At 47.5% G+C, this 22248-nt stretch overlaps 1 protein-coding gene and 1 long non-coding RNA gene across 2 annotated transcripts in view; one reads left to right on the forward strand and one right to left on the reverse strand.

The window, feature by feature from the left end:
- prkd1 (protein kinase D1) overlaps positions 1–22248 on the forward strand; it is a 323251-nt gene that overhangs the window by 188702 nt on the left and 112301 nt on the right. The gene's annotated exons all lie outside the window — the stretch shown is intronic.
- Positions 7993–22248, reverse strand: part of LOC132210059 (uncharacterized) — an 86954-nt gene continuing 72698 nt past the window's right edge. Inside the window, exon 4 of the long non-coding RNA XR_009446244.1 lies at positions 7993–8086. This is a non-coding gene — a long non-coding RNA (uncharacterized LOC132210059). The remainder of the gene's footprint in view (positions 8087–22248) is intronic.

Raw genomic sequence — 22248 nt, forward strand, 5'->3', positions numbered from 1 at the left:
GGGGGCCGGTTCTTTTCGGATTCGGTTAAATTTAGTTAAGAGAAGGCTCGACAACAGCAATTTGCATAAATATGAATATTTACTGAGTAATAATAAAAGATGAAAAAAGAAAGTAATATCTATGAAGTAAATAAAAAGAATGAAAAAGAGAGAAAAATAACAGTAAGCCTCATGCCCTTCTGCCCATTGAGGACCCCTCAATCGACAGCTGGTCCAGAGGCTGATGTTATTCCTGGCAGCAGTTGCAATCCTGGTTCAAGGTGAAGTCCAATGACTCGGAATGAAACTCTCCCTCTTACATGGTGCAACAATCAGCCAGGCACACAGAAAAATAACTTCAGCAAAACATGTTGATTGTGTGGGCTTCAGCACATACAGGAATGTTTACAGGACTCATTAGGGCAGCACGGCGGCTCAGTGGTTAGCACTGCAGCCTCACAGCGCTAGGGACCTGGGTTTGATTCCAGCCTCTGGTAATTGTCTGTATGGACTTTGCACATTCTCCCCATGTCTGCGTGGGTTTCCTCTGGGTGCCCCGGTTTCCTCCAAAGATGTGCAGGCTAGGTGGATCGGCCATGCTAAATTGCCCGTAGTGTTCAGGGGTGTGTGGGTTATAGGGGTATGGGTCTGGGTGGGATGCTCCATAGGGCGGTGTGGACTTGTTGGGCCAAAGGGCCTGTTTCCATACTGTAGGGAATCTAATCGAATCTAATCATTCAGGGCCATGCTGCTGTTGAATATCGTCAGCAAGTTTAGCCGTGGCAGGGGATACTGAGGCTGGGAATGGAGGGGGAAATAGTCTGGGTGTTGAGGAGGAGAAAGGATGACTGGGAGAACTGTTGGATATGGGTCCCAAGCCCACAGCAATAATTTCCCTGATGAGTGGGAGCTACAGTAAGAGGGGAGCAGCCAGAAAATGGGTTCAGAGCTAAAAAGATAATCCCAATAGTTGATAGTAATATGTATCTGTACAGATTCTTGTTGATCAAGGGAATGAAAGTGGAATTCAAATAACAAACAGACGAGTCTTGATCATATTGAATGGTGAAACTGGCTTGAGGGGCAGAATTGTTTACTTTTGCTCTTTTTTTTTATGTTTGTACATGTCTTGAAACCCACTAGTTATTTCTGTTTGGCTTGTACTCGGTGTTAAGTATATTCACTTCTAAAAGTGGCTAGGTGACAACATTAAATTCTGCCCAGCAACAGGGGAGGGACACATGGGAAGATTCTCAATAGGTCACGCAGAGCAATTCAGGGTCACTGAACAGGAGTTTAAGGAAGATAGACAATGATCAAAAGTCCATAGGTGGATGGAGAAGAGAGTAGAATCCATTTCAGAAGTGCTGATTTTGGCTATATTGCACAGAAGGGAACTGATCTCCATGTATTCTGTGCAGGAGACCCAGTGAGAAGATGTTGGAGCATTTGGATATCTTTGTGTTGTTAGAATTCAGGCCAAGTTCCAGGAGTTAATTGATAACTAGGTGTTGCAGTCAGGGCTTAGGAAATATCCCAGAAATTGTGGTGGCTCACAAGAGGCTGAGAGCCACTATTTAGCCAGTACAGTTGAGAAATGTGGGGGTGGGAGTGGGGTGGGGGGTGGGGTGTTCCTGGTGGTGTGTTAAAAGCTCACAAGTAACGTCTGCTTGATGCAACTGTAAAGGATTAGAGTATAAGGAAAGCACATGAAAGGTAGAGCTTAGTGAAGCTAGCTTTTGGCAAAACCTGGAGTTATGCTTGTGAATAAGTACAGGTGTGCCTCTATGAAGTCTATGGCAGCGTGGTCTCAGGAGAGGAGCGTGATCAACTAAAACAGGTGTACTTGTAAAGGCAGCCCATGATGGAGCAGCTCTTGTGAGAGAGCTTTAAGGTCAGATCAGCATGAGTGTGAATTGCAAACACTTGCAAAGTTTTTTGAGACTTGATGAGGAGCTGTATCATAAATATTTGAGGGGAGTTGCTGGAAAACTCTTGAAATCTGTCCTGAATGCATCTGCTATTTATTGTGCTCCATATGTATTCAACTGTAGTATAGAACATAGAAGATAGAGCATTACAGCGCAGTACAGACCCTTCTGCCCTCGATGTTGCGCCAACCTGTGAAACCAATTTGAAGCCCATCTAACCTATACTATTCCATTATCATCCATATCTTTATCTAATGACCACTGAAATCCCCTTAAATGTGGCGAGTCTACTGCTGATGCTGGCAGTGCATTCCATGCCGTTACTACTCTCAGAGTAAAGAAACTACCTCTGACATCTGTCCTATATCTATCACCCCTCAATTTAAAGCTATGTCCCCTCGTGCTAGCCGTCACCATCCTAGGAAAAAGGCTCTCACTGTCCACCCTATCTAATCCTTTGATCATCTTGCATGTCTCTATTCAGTCACCTCTTAAGCTTCTTCTCTCTAACGAAAACAGCCTCAAGTCCCTTAGCCTTTCCTCATAAGACCGTCCCTCCATACCAGGCAACATCCTGGTATGGCAACAACCGTGAGCTTAAGCCTTCCTCCACTGACCCCTTCACCCACCTCCAACACAAGTCCTCCTCCTGGACACCACCCCCAGGCCTCCTACCCCCCCTTGACCTCGTCATCTCCAACTGCCATCGAGATATCAATCGTCTCAACCTCTCCACCCCTCTCACCCACTCCAACCTCTCCGCTGCAGAACGTGCAGCCCTCTGCTCCCTCCGCTCCAAACCCAACCTCACCATCAAACCCGCAGACAAGGGAGGTGCAGTTGTAGTATGGTGCACTGACCTTTACATTGCTGAGGCCAGATGCCAACTCTCCGACACCTCCTCCTAATGCCCCCTGGATCATAGCCCCACCTATCTGGGCTCCATTTTCTCCCCCTTGGTCCAGGAACTCCCTACCTACGTTCGCCCCACCACCCACACCTTCCACATCCTCCAGAACCCCACCCTTGTCTGCCATCCAGAGAGACCACTCTCTCCGCGACTCCCTTGTTCACTCCACAGTCCCCTCCAGCCCCACCACACCCGGCACGTTCCCCTACAACCGCAGGAAGTGCTACTCCTGCCCTCACACCACCTCTCTCACCCCCATCCCAGGCCCCAAGATGACTTTGCATATCAAGCAGATGTTCACTTGCACATCTGCCAATGTGGTATACTGCATCTGCTGTACCCGGTGTGGCTTCCTCTACATTGGGGAAACCAAACGGAGGCTTTGGGACCGCTTTGCAGAACACCTTCGCTCAGTTTGCCATAAGCAACTGCACCCCCCAGTCGCAAACCATTTTAACTCCCCCTCCCATTCCTTAGACAACTTGTGCATCGTGGGCCTCCTGCAGTGCCACAATGATGCCACCCGTAGGTTGCAGGAACAGCAACTCATATTCGGCTTGCGAACCCTGCAGCCCAATGGTATCAATGTGAATTTCACCAGCTTCAAAATCTCCCCTCCCTCCCTGCATCACAAAACCAGTCCAGCTCATCCCCGCCTCTCTAACCTGTTCTTCCTCTCATCTATCCCGTCCTCCCACCTCAAGCCGCACCTCCATTACCTACCTACTAACCTCATCCCGCCCCTTGACCTGTCCTCCTCCCCAGACTGACCTATCCCCTCCCTACCTCCCCACCTATACTTTCCTCTCCACCTATCTTCTCCTCCAGCCATCTTCAGTCCACCTCCCCGTCTCTCTCTATATATTTCAGAATCCTTTCCCCATCCCCCTTTTCTGATGAAGGGTCTAGGCCCAAAACATTAGCTTTTGTGCTCCTAAGATGCTGCTTGGCCTGCTGTGTTCATCCAGCTCCACACTTTGTTATCTCGGATTCTCCAGCATCTGCAGTTCCCACTATGTCTGATCCTGGTAAATCTCCTCTGCACCCTTTCCAATGATTCCATATCCTTCCTATAATGCGTGTGGCCGCACCAGAGTCTTGTACAGCTGCAACATGACCTCATGGCTCTGAAACTCAATCCCTCTACCAATAAAACCTAACATACCGTACGCCTTCCTAACAACCCTATCAACCTGGTTGGCAACTTTCAGGGATCTATGCACATGGACACTGAGATCTCTCTGCCGGTCCACACTACCAAGAATCTTACCATTAGCCCAGTACTCTGTATTCCTGTTATTATCCATGTTGATCATATGTGCATTCTGGGTGTTAGAAATTAGTTGTACAAGTACTGTAGACTGTTTTATGTTCTAAAGTTTACAGTGAAGTGTCATTGTTTGTGAACCCTCCCTCCCTATTTATTCCAGAGCCCTCTCCCCATCCCCCTCTCTGATGAAGGGTCTAGGCCAGAAACGTCAGCTTTTGTGCTCCTGAGATGTTGCTTGGCCTGCTGTGTTCATCCAGCTTCACACTTTGTTATCTTGGATTCTCCAGCATCGGCAGTTCCCATTATCACTGATACAATTTAAACCTCACTGCGAAGCCTCTTCCAGGGATGCCTAACCTGAAGAAGTTACCCTCCTCCCTCCGGACTAACCTCAGGGAATCTCTTTCCCACTGCAACTCTTTTGTAATCCCTGGACTGACCTATCCCCTCCCTACCTCCCCACCTATACTCTCCTCTCCACCTATCTTCTTTTCTCTCCATCTTCGGTTCGCCTCCCCCCTCTCCCTATTTATTCCAGAACCCTCTCCCCATCCCCGTCTCTGATGAAGGGTCTATGCCCGAAATGTCAGCTTTTGTGCTCCTAAGATGCTGCTTGGCCTGCTGTGTTCATCCAGCTCCACACTTTGTTATCTTGGATTCTCCAGCATCTGCAGTTCCCATTATCATTGTTTGTGAACTTGTGGCTTTATTCTCTCAGTAAGTCCCCTTGTTCTCATCTTTTGTTAACTTTAAAAATAAGTTATTGGTCCCTAGTCAGGTTATATTATTGGTGGTCTTGCTGGGATCATAATCTAACTTGGTGGCTCACCAGGGATCATAGCAAAGTTACTAGTTTGGCCTGGAATCATGACACATACTAGCCTATGCTGGATCAGATGTTGTTTGATTATACTTTTTCAGTACTTCTAACTAGAAACAGTAAAACTTTTCTTAAAATCTCTTCTGATTTAACCTGCAATCATTTATCATTGTCCAGATCTGGAAACTTCAGTTATGAATGTGTATATTCTGAATCTCAGAATAAGTCTTTATACAGTGAAGAACTAGTCAAACTCAATGTGGTTGCCTGGTAGCACACTATGATAGTGCACATAGAGAAATTCTAATGCTTTCCACTAAGATATTTCACAAAAATGTAATTCCTTAGTGCCTTATTTATGTTAGGATGCCAATCTACCCATATCAAGGCCCCTTAAGCCCAGAACCAGAAGCTGTATTCCTAAGAGGAACTAATTACTTTTCACAGTGTTGCTGCATTATTCAGCCAGAATGTTGTCTATAGAAATTGTCAAGGTACGACAAGTTTATTTTTGAACAAATGCACAACATTCCTTTGATAATTAGAATTGTTTGCTGTGGTCATGTCAAGTTTTCAATTTCACTCATGTAAATTATTAAAGAATTACATCTTTACATAAAGCCTGAAGTATTGCTTCCTCTGAATGATTAGGTAGACTGGATTCATTTATAACTAGTTCTTTCTAAATACCGATTTAGTTTATTTTGGGAAAGCAGGTATCATTGTTTTGATAGTCATTATTTCCACTGAAGGGTTTGTTTTGGTAAAAGGGTGAAAACAAGTGCTAAATAGAGGCTATGCTAATAAGATGAACCTGTTGAAAATGTACATTTGGCTTGTAAATTTGGACTTAAATGATGATTTTCATGATTTAAATTTACCTGGGAATGCTAAAACAGATTTTTACAATTTGGGGATTTTATAAGGAGCCTTGGCAAATGACTGCACCGTGTCTTGTAGGAAGTATGTAATACTCCTGCTGAGCATCACTGATAGGAAGAAGGAAGTTTTGTGGATGTGGTGCCAATCTGGCAGGCTGCTTTGTCCTGGATAGTGTCAAGCTTCTTGACTGTTGTTGGAGTTGCCTTATTCAAACAAATGGAGAGTATTCCAACACATTCCTGAGTTGTGCCTTGGACATGAGGGAGAGGCTTTGGGGGAGATAAGAGGTGAGTTATTTGCTGCAGGATTCCTAGCCTCTGAGCTGCTGTTGTAGCCATAGTATTTATGGTTCTAGATCAGTTTGGTTTCAGGGTCAAAGGAAACTACCAGAATGTTGAAAGTGGGGGATTCAGTAATGGTAATGCCGTTGAATATCAAGAGGTGATGTTAGGTTCTCATGTTGGAGATAATCATTGTTTGACACTTGTGTGCTGTAAATGTTACTCGCCACTTGTCAGCCCAAACCTGGATATTGCTCGTGTCTTGGACATGGACTACTTCAGAATCTGAGAAGTTGCAAATGATTCTGAACATTTTGCAAACATCAGCAAACATCTCTACTTCTGACTTTATGATGATGAGAAGATCATTGAAGAAGCATTTAGAATATGTCTGGGCCCAGGACACGACTCTGTGGAGCTCCTGTAGTGATGTCCTGGGGCTGATCTCCACCAAACAACTGCCATCCTTTTCAGTGAAAATAACTGCAACCCGCTGAGAGTTTTTCCCTGATTCCCACTGATTCCAGTTTTGCCAGGGCTTCTTGTTGCCACGCTTAGTCAAGTGTTGCCTTGATGTCAAAGGCTGTCACTCTCACCTCCCCTCTGGAATTCCGCTTCTTGTCCACATTACAACCAAGGCTGTGATGAGGTCAGGGTTTCATTGAGCTAGCTCCGAGGAAAGGTCACCTGACCTGAAACCTTAACTCTGATTTTTTTCTTCACAGATGCTGCCAGATTTGCTTTTCCAGCCACTTCTGTTTTAGTTCCTGGTTTATAGCATCCATAGTTCTTTCGGTTTTTATTTAGGTCTTCTTCTCTCATTCTTCCTCTAAACCAAGGGATCCCTAAAAAGATGTTGATGTCCAACCATTCTCTCTCCCTTGATGACTCCTGAGATTGAAACACTTCACATTCACTCCTTGGAGTCATAGAGTTCTTACATTTCATTTTGTCCATGCTGATCATGAAGCATCTATCTATCCTAATTCCAGTTCGCAGAACTTGGCCAATAACAGCTATGGCATTTCAAGTGCTCATCTAGATAGTTTTTAATTGCCTTCAGAGTTCCTTCCTCTATCACACTTTTAGGCAGCGAGTAAGGTGAAAATTTTCTCTCAAACTACTTTTTGTATGCCCCTCATAACTTTCTACACCTCACTCAGGTTCGCCCTCAGCCTTCTGTACTGTAAGGAAAGAAACAGTGACCTATCTAGTCTCTCTTTATAGCATCCCCTTCAGATATTTCATTTATCGGTCCACGTTCTTCTTACCAAAGTGTACCACCTCACACTTCTCCGCATTGAACTTCATCTGCCACCTGTCTATCCTCTCATTCCATCTTGCCAATGCTCCTCACAGTTTACAATGCTCCCAATGCTTTTACTATCATCCACAAACTTTGGAATTGACCTCCACTCAAAGATCTAAATCATTTATATGTATCAGTGATAGCAAGTGTCTCAATAATGACTTTTTAGGGAACTTCACCTTAAACCTTCCTTCAGCCCAAAAATATTAATTGGCCATTACTCTCTGCTTCCTCAGCCAGTTTTGGTACCCGTATTATACCTGTCGCTTTTATTCCATGAGCTCTTATTTTTCCCACACATCTGTTGTGTGGCACTATTTCTAACACCTTTCAAAAGTCCATATTTACCAATTTTATTTCAAATAGTCATTTTTGAAGTTTCTCCACTTCTGATGTTAAACTGACTGGTCTGTCATTGTTGAGTTTAACCTTATAGCCTTTTTTTTGAACAAGCATTTAACATCTGAAATTTACCAGCCCTCCTGGCACCTACCTGGAGTCTGGGGAAGACTGAAATCTGAAAGAGCCAGTGTTTCTTCAATTTTCACTTTCACACACTCCAGTATCCTTGGATGCAGATCATCCAGTTCTGGAATCTTTTCAGCTTTGAGTGCCAACAGTCCATCCAACATTACTTCGATTTTAAACTCTTCAAGTGACAGAATTTTCTCCTTTGTCACCAGGGTCCAGGCAGCATCTACCTCCTTAGTAAAGAGAGATGAAGAGAATTAATTTAAAACATCAGACATGCCTAATCCAAGTACCTAAGCTCAATGGCACACATGCAAAAGTCTTTATGGCTTAAAAAGAAGGCCAAGTAATGATTCCTAATGCTACCTACTATTTAAAAACACGAATGTCCTTCATTTTTATCATCCAACTACACAGTCCCAAGATATATAGGATGCTGTGGGCATAACTTATAGTGACTGGGAAACAAAGTAAATAGGATGAATATGGATATCCCACCGAATTCAACAGCCTGCATTGGAGAGTCTCTCAGGTGAGAAAGCATGTGGCAGAAAGTCACTTCTGGGCATTTGGATGGGGGAGAGAGAACGGCATGGTGTGGGACAGTGAGAGATCGTCATGAGAATTGAGATCTGGATGAACTTGGATTGATGGAGGTGGGCGGACTGAAGGTTGAATTGAGGTCTGTTGAAAATTAGATAGCGGGGGAATATATAAATACTACAAGGAAATTGAATAAGACTCCTAACAGGTCCCAAAATTGTGATGTGCAATTCAACCACGCCCATTCTGATGCAAACAGAAGACAATATTGAGCCGCTTAGGAATTTAATTTGTGGTAGCCCGTAGGACATTGCTTGATGCTCTGACAAGAGGCTAAATGAGTCATCACTTTCAATTCTGTCAAGAGGCTGTACCCTAAGCAGAGGCCTATCTTCATTTACCTTAAAGCCAGCCTGCATCTCTTAAAGGGAGAGCACATCCTGACTGCAAGAATATTCTGGAACAGAGTTTTGAAGATGTTCTAAGCAGAAGAATAAGTAAAAATAGCACAAACAGCTGATACTATGCCCTTAAGTCCTAAAATGCAGTGTCCAAGGAGGGCACCCTCTGAACATACAGAGAGGGTAGCAGAAGGGACGACGTCTCCATAATTGCAGTCACTGGGAACCTGAAGACTTGAACTGGAGCAAGGAGAAGTTTCATGACCTCACATGAGTTTTCACTGTCAGTGAATATATCTTCAAATGCCAAGTCATTGTAAACAAAATTACCAGCCTCACACTGAACCCAACTCAACAATCTCCACTTACCCGCCCTCAAACTTTATCAAGCACAAATCATTTACTAACAGCATAGCCTTATCTCGTGCTCACACACATACAAGGCATGCATGTCTCACAGTTTATAGGTACTGCCATTCATGAGCCAGTTGGTCAGAGGATACATCATATTGCCCAACAGTCACCCTCTGGTTTGATATAATGCCACTTATATTGAGAAAATGGTCCACTGGTACAGATTAAAAGAATCGTGATTGCTACCCATGAGACAGGCCATTCAACTGCCTGATGTGCTGAGCATGGTCACACACCAAGTGCATCTTCAGAAAGTGAAGAGCTTTGTGGTTACAATCCATCTTGGCCACAATGCTGGCTGACACTCATGCTCCCTGCATTATGGGGGTGCTCATATCCTGGTGAACCATGTGCATATTTTTCCCTCTTTGCTGTGTTCACAGGGAACACAATAAATTCCTCTCTCCTGATATAGCCAGAATCTGTCTCCTCTCCGTGCCAGCAGTGGGTGGCAACCAGGTCACGGACGTCAGGAATGAAAACAAAAGTTGCTGAAATAGCTCAGTGGGTCTGGATAGCATTAGTGAAGAAGAAAATCAGAGTTAACGTTTCGGGTCCGGTGACCCTTCCTCAGGTCACAGACATCATCTATTTCAGCCTGGGAGGATCCCAATAATTCAGAGCTGCGGTCACCTTGACAGCCACAGGCAGTACCATGCTTGTCCTGCTCTGAGGCTTAAGGTTTGTCTACAAGAGCTTGAAGACTTTTCCTGAGTCCCTCCTTTGTAGAATGGAGACCTGTACATACTTACAGTGAGGTAAGAGAAAAGCTTCTGGAGGACCCTTTGAGAATGAGGCCTTTGGCAAAGAGCTGAACTCTGCTCTCTTCTCTCTCAGGGAAGCTTGTCCTCTTCTGTGCTGCTTATGAATAGTAACTACATGGTCTGAGCAGAACTCTTCAAGTCTAAACTGAGGCCTTCCTCACATACTGCCTCCCTCCCTACTGATCTCCCGGAACACTGCACTTCTACAAACCCGGACATAGAAATCGATTAGTGGCTAAGCGGAAAGTGATTGGTCATCCATTTAGGTAGTGCTGTGCATGAGCTTCCCTGCTGCTGTACACGTGTTTGGGTGTTCCCCATGACAGGAATTTAGCTGAACTCAACAAGGACACAAATCAGCTTTATTCCTTGAGGAACACCATGGCTTGCTTACTCGAATACCTCTTTGTAACATGGTCCTAAAGGCTACCTTGATGGTGCAAGAAAAATGCTCACATCTTGTGTGATTCATACCATGCAACTCTGATCCCATTTTGCCAAAACTTCAGACTCAACAAAAGCTCATTTTCTGGTCTACGACATCTGGCCTGCCTCTTAAGTTGTCTAATCTTCAGGTCAGAGATAATGGGAACTGCAGATGCTGGAGAATTCCAAGATAATAAAATGTGAGGCTGGATGAACACAGCAGGCCAAGCAGCATCTCAGGAGCACAAAAGCTGACATTTCGGGCCTAGACCCTTCATCAGAGAGGGGGATGGGGAGAGGGAACTGGAATAAATAGGGAGAGAGGGGGAGGCGGATCGAAGATGGAGAGAAAAGAAGATAGGTGGAGAGAGTATAGGTGGGGAGGTAGGGAGGGGATAGGTCAGTCCAGGGAAGACGGACAGGTCAAGGAGGTGGGATGAGGTTAGTAGGTAGATGGGGGTGCGGCTTGGGGTGGGAGGAAGGGATGGGTGAGAGGAAGAACCGGTTAGGGAGGCAGAGACAGGTTGGACTGGTTTTGGGATGCAATGGTTGGGGGGGAAGAGCTGGGCTGGTTGTGTGGTGCTGTGGGGGGAGGGGACGAACTGGGCTGGTTTAGGGATGCAGTAGGGGAAGGGGAGATTTTGAAACTGGTGAAGTCCACATTGATACCATGTGGCTGCAGGGTTCCCAGGCGGAATATGAGTTGCTGTTCCTGCAACCTTCGGGTGGCATCATTGTGGCAGTGCAGGAGGCCCATGATGGACATGTCATCTAGAGAATGGGAGGGGGAGTGGAAATGGTTTGCGACTGGGAGGTGCAGTTGTTTGTTGCGAACTGAGCGGAGGTGTTCTGCAAAGCGGTCTCCAAGCCTCCGCTTGGTTTCCCCAATGTAGAGGAAGCCACACCGGGTACAGTGGATGCAGTATACCACATTGGCAGATGTGCAGGTGAACCTCTGCTTAATGTGGAATGTCATCTTGGGGCCTGGGATAGGGGTGAGGGAGGAGGTGTGGGGGCAAGTGTAGCATTTCCTGCGGTTGCAGGGAAAGGTGCCGGGTGTGGTGGGGTTGGAGGGTAGTGTGGAGCGAACAAGGGAGTCACGGAGAGAGTGGTCTCTCCGGAAAGCAGACAGGGGTGGGGATGGAAAAATGTCTTGGGTGGTGGGGTCGGATTGTAAATGGCGAAAGTGTCGGAGGATGATGCGTTATATCCGGAGGTTGGTAGGGTGGTGTGTGAGAACGAGGGGGATCCTCTTTGGGCGGTTGTGGGGGGTGGGGGGCGGGGTGTGAGGGATGTGTTGCGGGAAATACGGGAGACGCAGTCAAGGGCTTTCTCGATCACTGTGGGGGGAAAGTTGTGGTCCTTGAAGAACTTGGACATCTGGGATGTGCGGGAGTGGAATGTCTTATCGTGGGAGCAGATGCGGCGGAGGCGGAGGAATTGGGAATAGGGGATGGAATTTTTGCAGGATGTTGGGTGGGAGGAGGTGTATTCTAGGTTGCTGTGGGAGTCGGTGGGCTTGAAATGGACATCAGTTACAAGCTGGTTGCCTGAGATGGAGACTGAGAGGTCCAGGAAGGTGAGGGATGTGCTGGAGATGGCCCAGGTGAACTGAAGGTTGGGGTGGAAGGTGTTGGTGAAGTGGATGAACTGTTCGAGCTCCTCTGGGGAGCAAGAGGCGGCGCCGACACAGTCATCAATGTACCGGAGGAAGAGGTGGGGTTTGGGGCCTGTGTAGGTGCGGAAGAGGGACTGTTCCACGTAACCTACAAAGAGGCCCATGTGGGTGCCCATGGCCACCCCCTTAGTCTGTAGGAAGTGGGAGGAGTCAAAAGAGAAGTTGTTGAGGGTGAGGACGAGTTCAGCTAGGTGGATGAGGGTGTCGGTGGAGGGGGCCTGGTCGGGCCTGCGGGACAGGAAGAAGCGGAGGGCCTTGAGGCCATCTGCATGCGGAATGCAGGTGTATAGGGACTGGACGTCCATGGTGACTATGAGGTGTTGGGGGCCAGGGAATTGGAAGTCCTGGAGGAGGTGGAGGGCGTGGATGGTGTCACGGACGTAGGTGGGGAGTTCCTGGACCAAAGGGGAGAAAATAATCTTCAGGTCACCCTGGTTTCACTGTTAGGAGGTCTATAGGAAAACAACACATACGGACCAAATACTGAACTACAGAAGCAACCATCCCAACACCCACAAATGAAGCTGCATTAGAACATTATTTCAACAAGCCACCACACACTGCAGCACAGAGGAACTACGCAGAGCAGAAGAAAATCACCGACACAGCATATTCAAAAAGAACGGGTACCCAATGAACACAGTCCGCCGATTTCTCAGCAACAAACCCAAACAAACAGACAAAATGGGCCCAGAAACCATAACCACTCTCCCCTACATCAAAGACATTTCCGAAATGACTGCCAGAGTACTCGGACCCCTTGGCATCAGGGTAGCCCACAAACCCACCAACACACTAAAACAGCAGCTGATGAACTTAAAAGACCCTATACAGACAACAAGCAAAACAAACGTCACTTACAAAATACCTTGCAAGAACTGTGACAAACACTACATTGGACAAACTGGCAGGAAGCTAGCCACCAGGATACATGAACATCAACTAGCCACAAAAAGACATGACCCACTATCACTAGTATCCTTACATACGGATGAGGAAGGACATCACTTTGATTGGGACAATACATCCAGCCTAGGACAAGCCAAACAGAGACATGCACGAGAATTCCTGGAAGCATGGCATTCCAACCGGAACTCCATCAACAAACACATTGATTTGGAACCAATCTACCTCCCTCTGAGAAAAAGAACAGGAAATGCATCACCAACACAGGAAATGACATCACCAACCCAAGGAAACCTAAACACATAAATAGAAAGAGGGACATAACACCCGTGCTTCACTGGAGGCTCACTGTTGATGTTACCTAGAACGGTGACGAAACATCTGGGAACAAACCTTCAAGCTCAGTGAACCAGCTTACATCTGGAACAAAATAAAGACCCGCTCTCTTGTGGACCGAGAGGAGGAGAGCGCTGGGCTGGAGGTGAAAGGAGGACGTTGGGTTGGCTGTGCACCCTTGCAACCGGTGGATCTTAATGCTGGCTTCGGCCTAACGCTGGTTCAGGGGAGCAGCCAACCTGCAACGATGGCTGCGGCAAGTGCTCGTGCCCCAGGTCAGGGGGTCCAGAACACCATCCGAGTTTCTGTAAAGAAGGTGGATGAAGGTGCACCTGTGGACCGTACCTTCTTTGTGAAGAGGGTCCTGTTGGACTGTTGTGGGTTCGCTGCTACGGACATTTACTGCCTGCAGGATTTCCCCGGAGGAGGTTTTTACGATGTGACCTTCAGGAGTGCCAAGCTTTGCGAGCGCTTCCTGGAGGTTTTCAAGGAGAAAGGAGGTGAGGGCCGCCTCTCTGTATTGACCGCTGTCCTGCTGTTTGTGATGCCAGCACAGAGGAGCCATATGGTGACTGTACACATGTACAACCCACATGTGCCAGCAGTTGATGTCCTGACCTTCCTTGGAAGGTACGTGAAGGTAGAGGGGACCTAACTGACATCATGGACCCCTTTGGCACCAGTAAGAGGCAGGTCAAGCTGACGCTGAGGATGGGCGCGGACAGGAACGTCGTACACCCACCGTCCAGCTTCGCGATCGGCGGGAGCAAGGGGTACCTGACCTATGCAGGGCAACCTAAAGTCTGCCATGCCTGTGGTAGGTCAGGTCACATGGCGGCCGACTGCAAAGCCACCATCTGCAGGAACTGCAGAGAGGACAGACACCTTGCAAAGGATTACCCAAAAGAAAAAAGCTGCAACCTTTGCAGGGAAGCGGGCCACCTCTATAGGGCATGCCCGCAGCGGGGGACCACCTATGCCCAGGTCGCCGGCAGGGGCAATGCGGAGCAAGCCCTCCCGGAGGAGACGAAGGCACCAGGGCCCTGCAAGGACCCCCCTAATGTGCAGGAGACCCAGGTCGTGCAGGAGGGCCTAGCCCCGCAGGATGGACCCGAGGCCAGCAAAGTGCCCCTGCAGGCTCCGCTCCCCCGCCCCCCCCGCCGACAACCTGGAGTCAATGGAGGAGGCGACAGGTGACCCAGAGGAGTGGACGACAGTCCGGAAAGCGAGGAGGAAGGCGCGCCGGCAGGCCCCGGTACCGCAACCATCAGGTGGGAAGAGGGAGCTACAGGGGAGCTATAAGAGCTCCTCTGACGAGGGAGATTTGGAGGAGGCCTGCCCAAAGCAGAAGCTAAAGATCTCAAGGGAGAAGGAAAGCAGCATCTCGCTCCCAGGTGATGGGAGGTGTCCCGAGGCTCCCTCCGACACCCAGCCACACGCCTCTGGGGCCCTGGAGGGCCCCCCGGAACTTCCAGGCGGGAAGGAGGAAACAGTGTTTCCCCAGCCTGACTCAGAGCCAGACTCTCCTGCCTCCGTACCCCCGACAGGGGGATGCTACCTGGAAGGCAGCACGGATGGTTTCCTGAGCCCGGAGAGCGTCCAGCAGTTAGCCCGGGCAATGGGCATGAAGGGACAGATGGAGGAGCTGGGCCTTGGACTCGGGGAGGGTACTGCGGTCACTGCCCACAATGGGGGTACGAGTTGCGAGCATTAATATGTGCAGTGTCAAGTCCACCGCAAGATGTGTGTCCACGTTGGCCTACCTGACCACCGTCAAGGCAGACCTCCTGTTTCTGCAGGAGTGCGGGATACCGCACCTCAGCAGGTACAGGAAATGGTCCGGTGCCTGGACCTGTGGGCCTTCGATCTGGTCGGGGTGGGGGGTAACGACTGTCGCTCCTCTGGCCTGGCTATTCTGCTGCGGGGGTGCAACTTCACCATCTCTCAAGTTCAGGAGGTGGTGGGGGGGGGGCGCCTCCCAGTGGCTGACATCACCTATAGGAACGCTTCCCTGAGGCTGATCAACGTGTACACCCCAGCAGTACGGAGTGAGCGGTTGGCCGTCCTGCAGCGGCTTCCACCCCTGCTGGCTACGTCCAGGCCAGTCATCCTAGGCGGAGACTTCAACTGCATCATCGATGCAGATGGAAGATCCGGCGTTTGGACAGCGGGTGGGGGGAGTCAACTGGACGTCACGTCCAGATTCCTGATGGGCACGGTGAAGGACGCCAAGCTGCTCGATGTCTTCAGCACCTCTGCAGATGGAGCGCAGCGGAGATACACCTGGTCGCGGCCAGACGGGTCTATCCACTCAAGGATAGACTTCCTGTTTGTGTCACAGGTGTTCTCGGTCAGCCCCACCGGCGTCGAGCCGGTGTTCTTCTCTGACCACTGCCTCCTGCTGGCCGACTGTCACTTACAGGACAACCAGCAGGCCGGCAAGGGGACATGGAAGCTCAACACGAATCTGTTGATCCCAGAGAATGTCGAGGACCTTAAGAGGGAGTACGCTGGTTGGAGAACCATGAAACCCCTCTTTGAGTCTCCGGGCGACTGGTGGTAGATGGTGACGGAGAACATCAAGAGGTTCTTTGTCCTCAAGGGTGTTCGGAAAGCGAGAGAGAGGCGGGGAAAGCTGTTGCGACTCCAGAAAAGGGTGCAGAACCTGCTCCTTCTGCAGTTGATGGGGATCGATGTCATGGAGGACCTCCGTGAGGTGAGGAGCCAGCAAGCCTCTCTCTTTGCCGCGGAGGCCTCCAGGATAATCTTCCGGTCCAGGGTCTGCTCTGTGAAGCAGGACGAGACGTGCTCACGTTTCTTCTTTCAGAAGGTGCACAAAGAAAGCTCTGTGCTTAGCTGGCTGAAGGAGGATGACTGCTCGGTGACGTCGTCTTGGCCCGACATCTTGAGGATCAGCAGATCCTTCTATGCCGGACTATACGACGTGAAGCCCATGGACAGCACGGCCTCCGAGTCGTTCCTGTCGTCTATCATGAAGGTCTTAGACGACGGCACGAGGGAGTGCCTGGACCGGCCGATATCCCTGGACGAGCTGACCAGAGCCCTCAAGTCCTTGGAGAGGAGTAAGACTCACGGGAGTGACGGCTTACCGGTCGAGCTGTATTCCACTCTGTGGGACCTAGTCGGCCAGGACCTGCTGGAGGTGTACGATTGTGTGCTGCAGGCAGGGGAAATGTGCAAGTCCATGAGGAAGGGCATCATCACCCTCATTTACAAGAGGAAGGGGGAGAGGGAAGAAATTAAGAATTGGTGTCCCATTTCACGATTGAACGTGGACTACAAAATCCTGGCCAAGGTCATAGCCAACCGGGTCAGGTCTGTCCTGGAGTCGGTGATTCACCCTGACCAAACCTGTGCTGTGCCGGGCAGGAAGATCGCTGAGAGCCTCATGCTCATCAGGGGTACGATCGCCTACGTACAGGACAGGCGGGTGGACATCTGCCTCGTCAGCCTGGACCAGGAGAAGGCCTTCAACAGGGTCTCTCATGCTTACATGAGGGACGTCCTCTCCAAATTGGGGTTCGGGGTGGGCATCCGCAATTGGATCCAGCTGCTCTACACCAACATCTTTAGCTCAGTCTCGATCAATGGGTGGGAATCGGACAGTTTTCCCGTCAGATCTTGAGTCAGGCAGGGCTGCCCGCTCTCTCCTGCCTTGTTCGTGTGCTGTGTGGAGCCCTTCGCCGCATCCATCAGGAAGGACGTGAGCCTGAAGGGCATGACTATCCCAGGCAGCGGAGGCCTTCAGGTCAAGAACTCCCTGTACATGGACGTCGTCGCCATCTTCTGCACCGATCGTCGGTCGGTGAGTAGGCTGTTGGACATCTGCGGCCAGTTTGAACTGGCCTCGGGTGCCAAAGTCAATAGGGGTAAGAGCGAGGTCATGTTCTTCCGGAACTGGGACGACCGCTCCTTCATCCCCTTCACTGTCAGGACAGACTACCTGAAGGTGCTGGGTGTTTGGTTTGGTGGAGCGGAGCTGGGGCGTGCACTAAGACTTGGGAGGAGCGTATCACCAAACTGAAGCAGAAGCTGGGCAGGTGGACGCTCCGGTCCCTCTCCATCGCGGGTAAGAACCTGGTTGTCAGGTGCGAGGGGCTTTCGGTACTGTTGTATGTGGCGCAGGCCTGGCCTATTCCCTGGACCTGCGCCGCTGCAGTCACCCGGGCCATCTTCCACTTCATTTGGGGGTCGAGGATGGAGCGGGTCTGCAGGGACACCATGTACAAAGACCCGGAAAATGGGGGAAAGGGCGTACCGAACGCCACCCTCGCCCTGACGGCTCCCTTTGTGTGTGGCTGCATCAAGCTGTGCGTAGATCCTCAGTACGCAAACACCAAGTGTCACTACTTACTGAGGTTCTACCTGTCCCCGGTGTTGCGAAGGATGGGCCTGGCCTCGTTGCCGCGGAACGCTCCGAGTAGTTGGACCGTCCCGTACCACCTGTCCTTCGTGGAGAAATTTTTGAAGGGAAACACCTTTGACCACAAGGCCTTCAGGCAGTGGTCAGCACATAGTATCCTTGAGACCCTTCGGGAAAAGGAGAGGGTGGATCCCATTGTGTGGTTCCCCATGCAGACTGCCAAAGTCGTTTGGCAGAATGCCTCATCGCCAGAACTTTCAAACAAGCACAAGGACACTGCTTGGCTGGCGGTGAGAGGGGCTCTGCCAGTGAGATCCTTTATGCATGCCTGGAATCTCCGCGCCACCGCACGCTGCCCTCGAGGCGGCTGCGGGAGGGAGGAGACTGTCGACCACCTCCTTCTGGATTGTGCCTATACGCAGGAGGTCTGGAGGGGGATGCAGTGGTATTTGTCGAGGTTCGTCCCGAGCAGCTCCGTGACGCGGGACTCTGTGCTATACGGGCTGTTTCCCGGGACGCACACCGAGACCAACATCAGCTGCGCCTGGAGGACCATCAATGTGGTGAAAGACGCTCTTTGGTCTGCCCGCAACTTGCTGGTCTGCCAGCTGAAAGAACTGACCCCGACCGAGTGTTGCAGACTGGCACACTCCGAGGTCCAGGACTACGTGCTGAGGGATGCACTGAAGCTTGGGGCAGCTGCCGCCAAGGCGCGGTGGGGAAAGACCACCGTATGAAACCCCTCATCCAGAATAGAAAAAAGGGCCCTATCTGGTAACTGGGCCCAGCTGGCGCCTTCCCCAACTGGTCAGGGGGCCAACGGGGACTGTGCGGGGAGACGACTGCTGGGGTATTTTCTTTGTTTTTTTTTCTTCTTTGTTTTGTGTTTTTTCCTTTACTTGGTGTACGTACCACTTGAGTAACCCGGAGCGGCTTGCATGACTGGGTAGGTGTATAAATAGGTGACAAAACGTCTGAAAATGAACCTTCCTGCTCAGCGAGCAAACTTACATCCAGTAGGTTCATTGCTTGAGTATTTCCCGTTTGTTAGAAATTAATCCTCTATCACTGTCTCATCATCCTGGGGTTTGTGGTCGAAAATGTCACAAAAACACCACTGCAAACGTGCTCCCCTCCACTCATTCACACTCACACACACTTCTTATAAATGTGTGTCCAGACACTGGAGTAAAGAACAGTGAAAGCATGCCATCAGCATCAAGTGGTGGATGACCAATATTAGATGACCTCACCCCTGATTTATTTTATACTAATAATTGCAGAAAAACTGATGATCAAATGTGAACAAAATTCATGAACTAGAGGTCTTCGCTTAATGTTTTAAGCTCTATAACTTTTATTTCACTTTACTACCCTCCTTTGGACAACTGGGGAATGTGGAGTGTTTACAGTCAGCCTTAACACTCTCTTCCAACACTCACTGCTTTTCAAGTGAAGCAAATGTAAACTTTACATAGTGTAGAGTACACTACTAAAATAATACCCCCGCAGAAAGCACAAATTGGTCAAAGAGTAATTACTTTTGGTATTACTATGGCCAATTAATATGACCATGGTAGGAATCCCAAAGACACCAAAGCATTTTGATGACAAGAAAGCATTGTAAGGTAATGCCTCAGCAGGTTCTATAATCACTGGCTAAATTCAGACAGTGAGATTATAAAGTAACACTTATTGTGTGCCAGTGTTGATGGTTGTTTTGTTAAGACTGACAATAACTGTTTAAAATTTCCCTCAAGCAATGCCTGTCCCTAATGTGGTATTGCTGATAAAGTTAACAGGATGAGTATTGCATATCGAAATCTTTATGTGGCTAAACTTTTGTTTTAAGTGACAACATGTTCAGGCAAGTGGACCATTTCCTTTTGTAACTGTGCTTACAGACAAATCAATGGTTTATTTGCAGAATTTTGCAGATCCTCAAATCACTTCACACATTTGGTGATGAACATAGAGTATCTATTGTAATGTCTTCCCTCATAACAATGTTGCTGTCAGCTATATTTATTTAAGTTTTGTTGCAACATTCATTTCTTGGAGATTATCATATTAAATTAAACATTTTTTATGAAAAGACTTGTGAAGTTGGAATATTATTTTGTGATTTTTTTTAAGCTGTTCACTACTAGAAATGATATTGAACGGAGTTTTTACACTAACATGAACTAACCATATGCACCAAGAGATGGAGTCCTATCACTTTGTTTCAAGTGGATACAGGGAGCCAAGAACCAGTTGTCAATAAATAAAAGTCACTGAGTCAAGGACCCTTGAGAATTGGGTTACCGTATCTGCAATGTGCACTGTTCCTTGGATGTTGAACAAATTCTCTGAGAGTATCTGGCAGACTTTCTGCAATAGGCACTCATTTCATGTCGAAGCTGTGGCTATTATATTTTTAAATATCGACTATATTCTGTGTAACATTTTCAGATGGCAGATGGCAAAATTGATTTCGAACAAAATCTAGAATGAATGGGGATGTGTAACCATTTTTAATTGCTATTAAATAGCCATCAGCAAATTTAACATCCTTTAGGGAAGGCAATGTGCCATCCTTACTTTGGCCTGTCATTTGTATGATTCCAGATCCATAGCCATGTGTTTGACTGTAAACTGCCCTTTGAAATAATCTAACCAGCCAAAGGCAATTAGGGATAGGCAATATTTACCAGCTCAGTTAGCGATCCCCACATTCTGCAAACAAATTCTAATCAATAACTTTTTCAGTAACCAATATGCATTATTAGTCATAAAATTAATATTAAGGCAAATTAGGCAGTTATTTGATAAGAAAATCAGTTGAGAACTATGGGTAAGGTATTGTATATTCTGTTTTGAACTTTGAAACCAAAGGACCAAAATAATCTTCTTGCCACTTCTGTGCAGTCATACTTAATTTCCTTAATCTCTAACTGGGAGTTTAGCAAGAATACTGCAGTTGTATTTACTTTGAGTTTTATTGAATTAATTTGCTTTCAGTTGATTTTTAACATTAAACCACAATAAATAAGATATCAAACCTCCTGATTGCATAAAAGTAGGGAAAATTTGAGGGAAATAGAGACCACCGTGTTGCCTCTCAGTCCTGGAATTATTTTTGCATTATGATAAATTGAATTAATTTTACAAGATTAATAATTGTGAACAAATTCTAAACTTAGTAAAAGAATCTTGATACAATAGAAACATTGCAGATTTGAATCTGACATGTTACCACTCATTTTTAGATTTGTGTCGCAGCAGGTTAGTTTTCTCTAAAATCTTTTGAAATTCCTGTAACTGCATAACTGGAAATAACCTTCACACTTTCCTGTATTAAACTCAATCTGGCATTATTTGTTCAATTAATCAACCTATCCATATCACTCTGCAGATTCCTTTTGTCCTCATCATGTGTTCTCCCACCTATTTATGTATTGACAGGAAATTTAGATGCTGTACACTCTGCACCCCCTCCTCAAATTTATTAAATGGATAGTAAATAATTAAGGCCCTCGGATCCTTCATTATGCCTTTCAACCTGGAAAACACCCATTAATCCTGAATCTCTGTGCTCTGTGTCTTAACCAGTCCTCAATATATACCAATATATTACTCCAATGCAGGGAGCTTACATCTTGTGAAATAACCTTTTATATAGCTCCTTAATGAATGCCTTCTGGAATTTTAAAATGTTGTATCTATCAGTTCTTCTTTATCAATTCTGCTGGTTATATCCTTCAAAACCCTAGCAAATTGGTCAACACAATTCCCCTTTTACAAAATCATGTTGACTCTGACTGATTTTGTTAGGTTTCTTTAAATGTCCTGCTATTTCTTATTTAACAATAGACTATTATTCTGCCAATGATACATGTTTGGCGAACTAGCTGAAAGTTTCCTGCTTTGTCTCTCTCCTTCTTGAACATGGGTGTCACGTTAATGCTTTTTCCAAACTGATGGGACCCGCCGAGAATACGGAGAGTTCTGAATATTTTGAAAACTGATTAACAGAAATATCCAGGGTCTGAAAGGGAAAGATTCGAGTCTGAAAGGTCAATGGGACACAAAAGACATCATGAAGGATGGGATATCATTGTTCATGCCATGGAGAACCTTCAAAGTTACAACGTTGCCTTTTTTGTCCCACACTCAACTGTACAATAATAATACAAAATGACTGCCATTGCATATAGAGTGGGCAGAGTAAGTTACTGTTTTCTGTTCAGGAGCAGAATATAATGCTTTGCAAGTGGGGGTCCACTGGGAGCACTTTATTGGACAAGCATCCACTGATTATGTAATGCCCCTCCACCTGCACCAGTTGGCCCCCTGTCATGTCAGATATATAAAATTGTGTAAATACAATCTTTGAAGTCTCATCTGGGTTTATCATTTATTCATTTGTGGGATGTGGGTGTTGCTGGCTGGCCAGAAATTCATCCATTCCCTAGTTGCCCTTGAGAAGGTGGTACTGAGCTGCCAGCTTGAGCTGCTGCAGTCTGGTTCACTCAAAATGCCTTTAGGGCAGGAATTCTAA

The sequence above is a fragment of the Stegostoma tigrinum genome, chromosome 10 (assembly GCF_030684315.1).
Source record: "Stegostoma tigrinum isolate sSteTig4 chromosome 10, sSteTig4.hap1, whole genome shotgun sequence".
Taxonomy (NCBI): domain Eukaryota; kingdom Metazoa; phylum Chordata; class Chondrichthyes; order Orectolobiformes; family Stegostomatidae; genus Stegostoma; species Stegostoma tigrinum.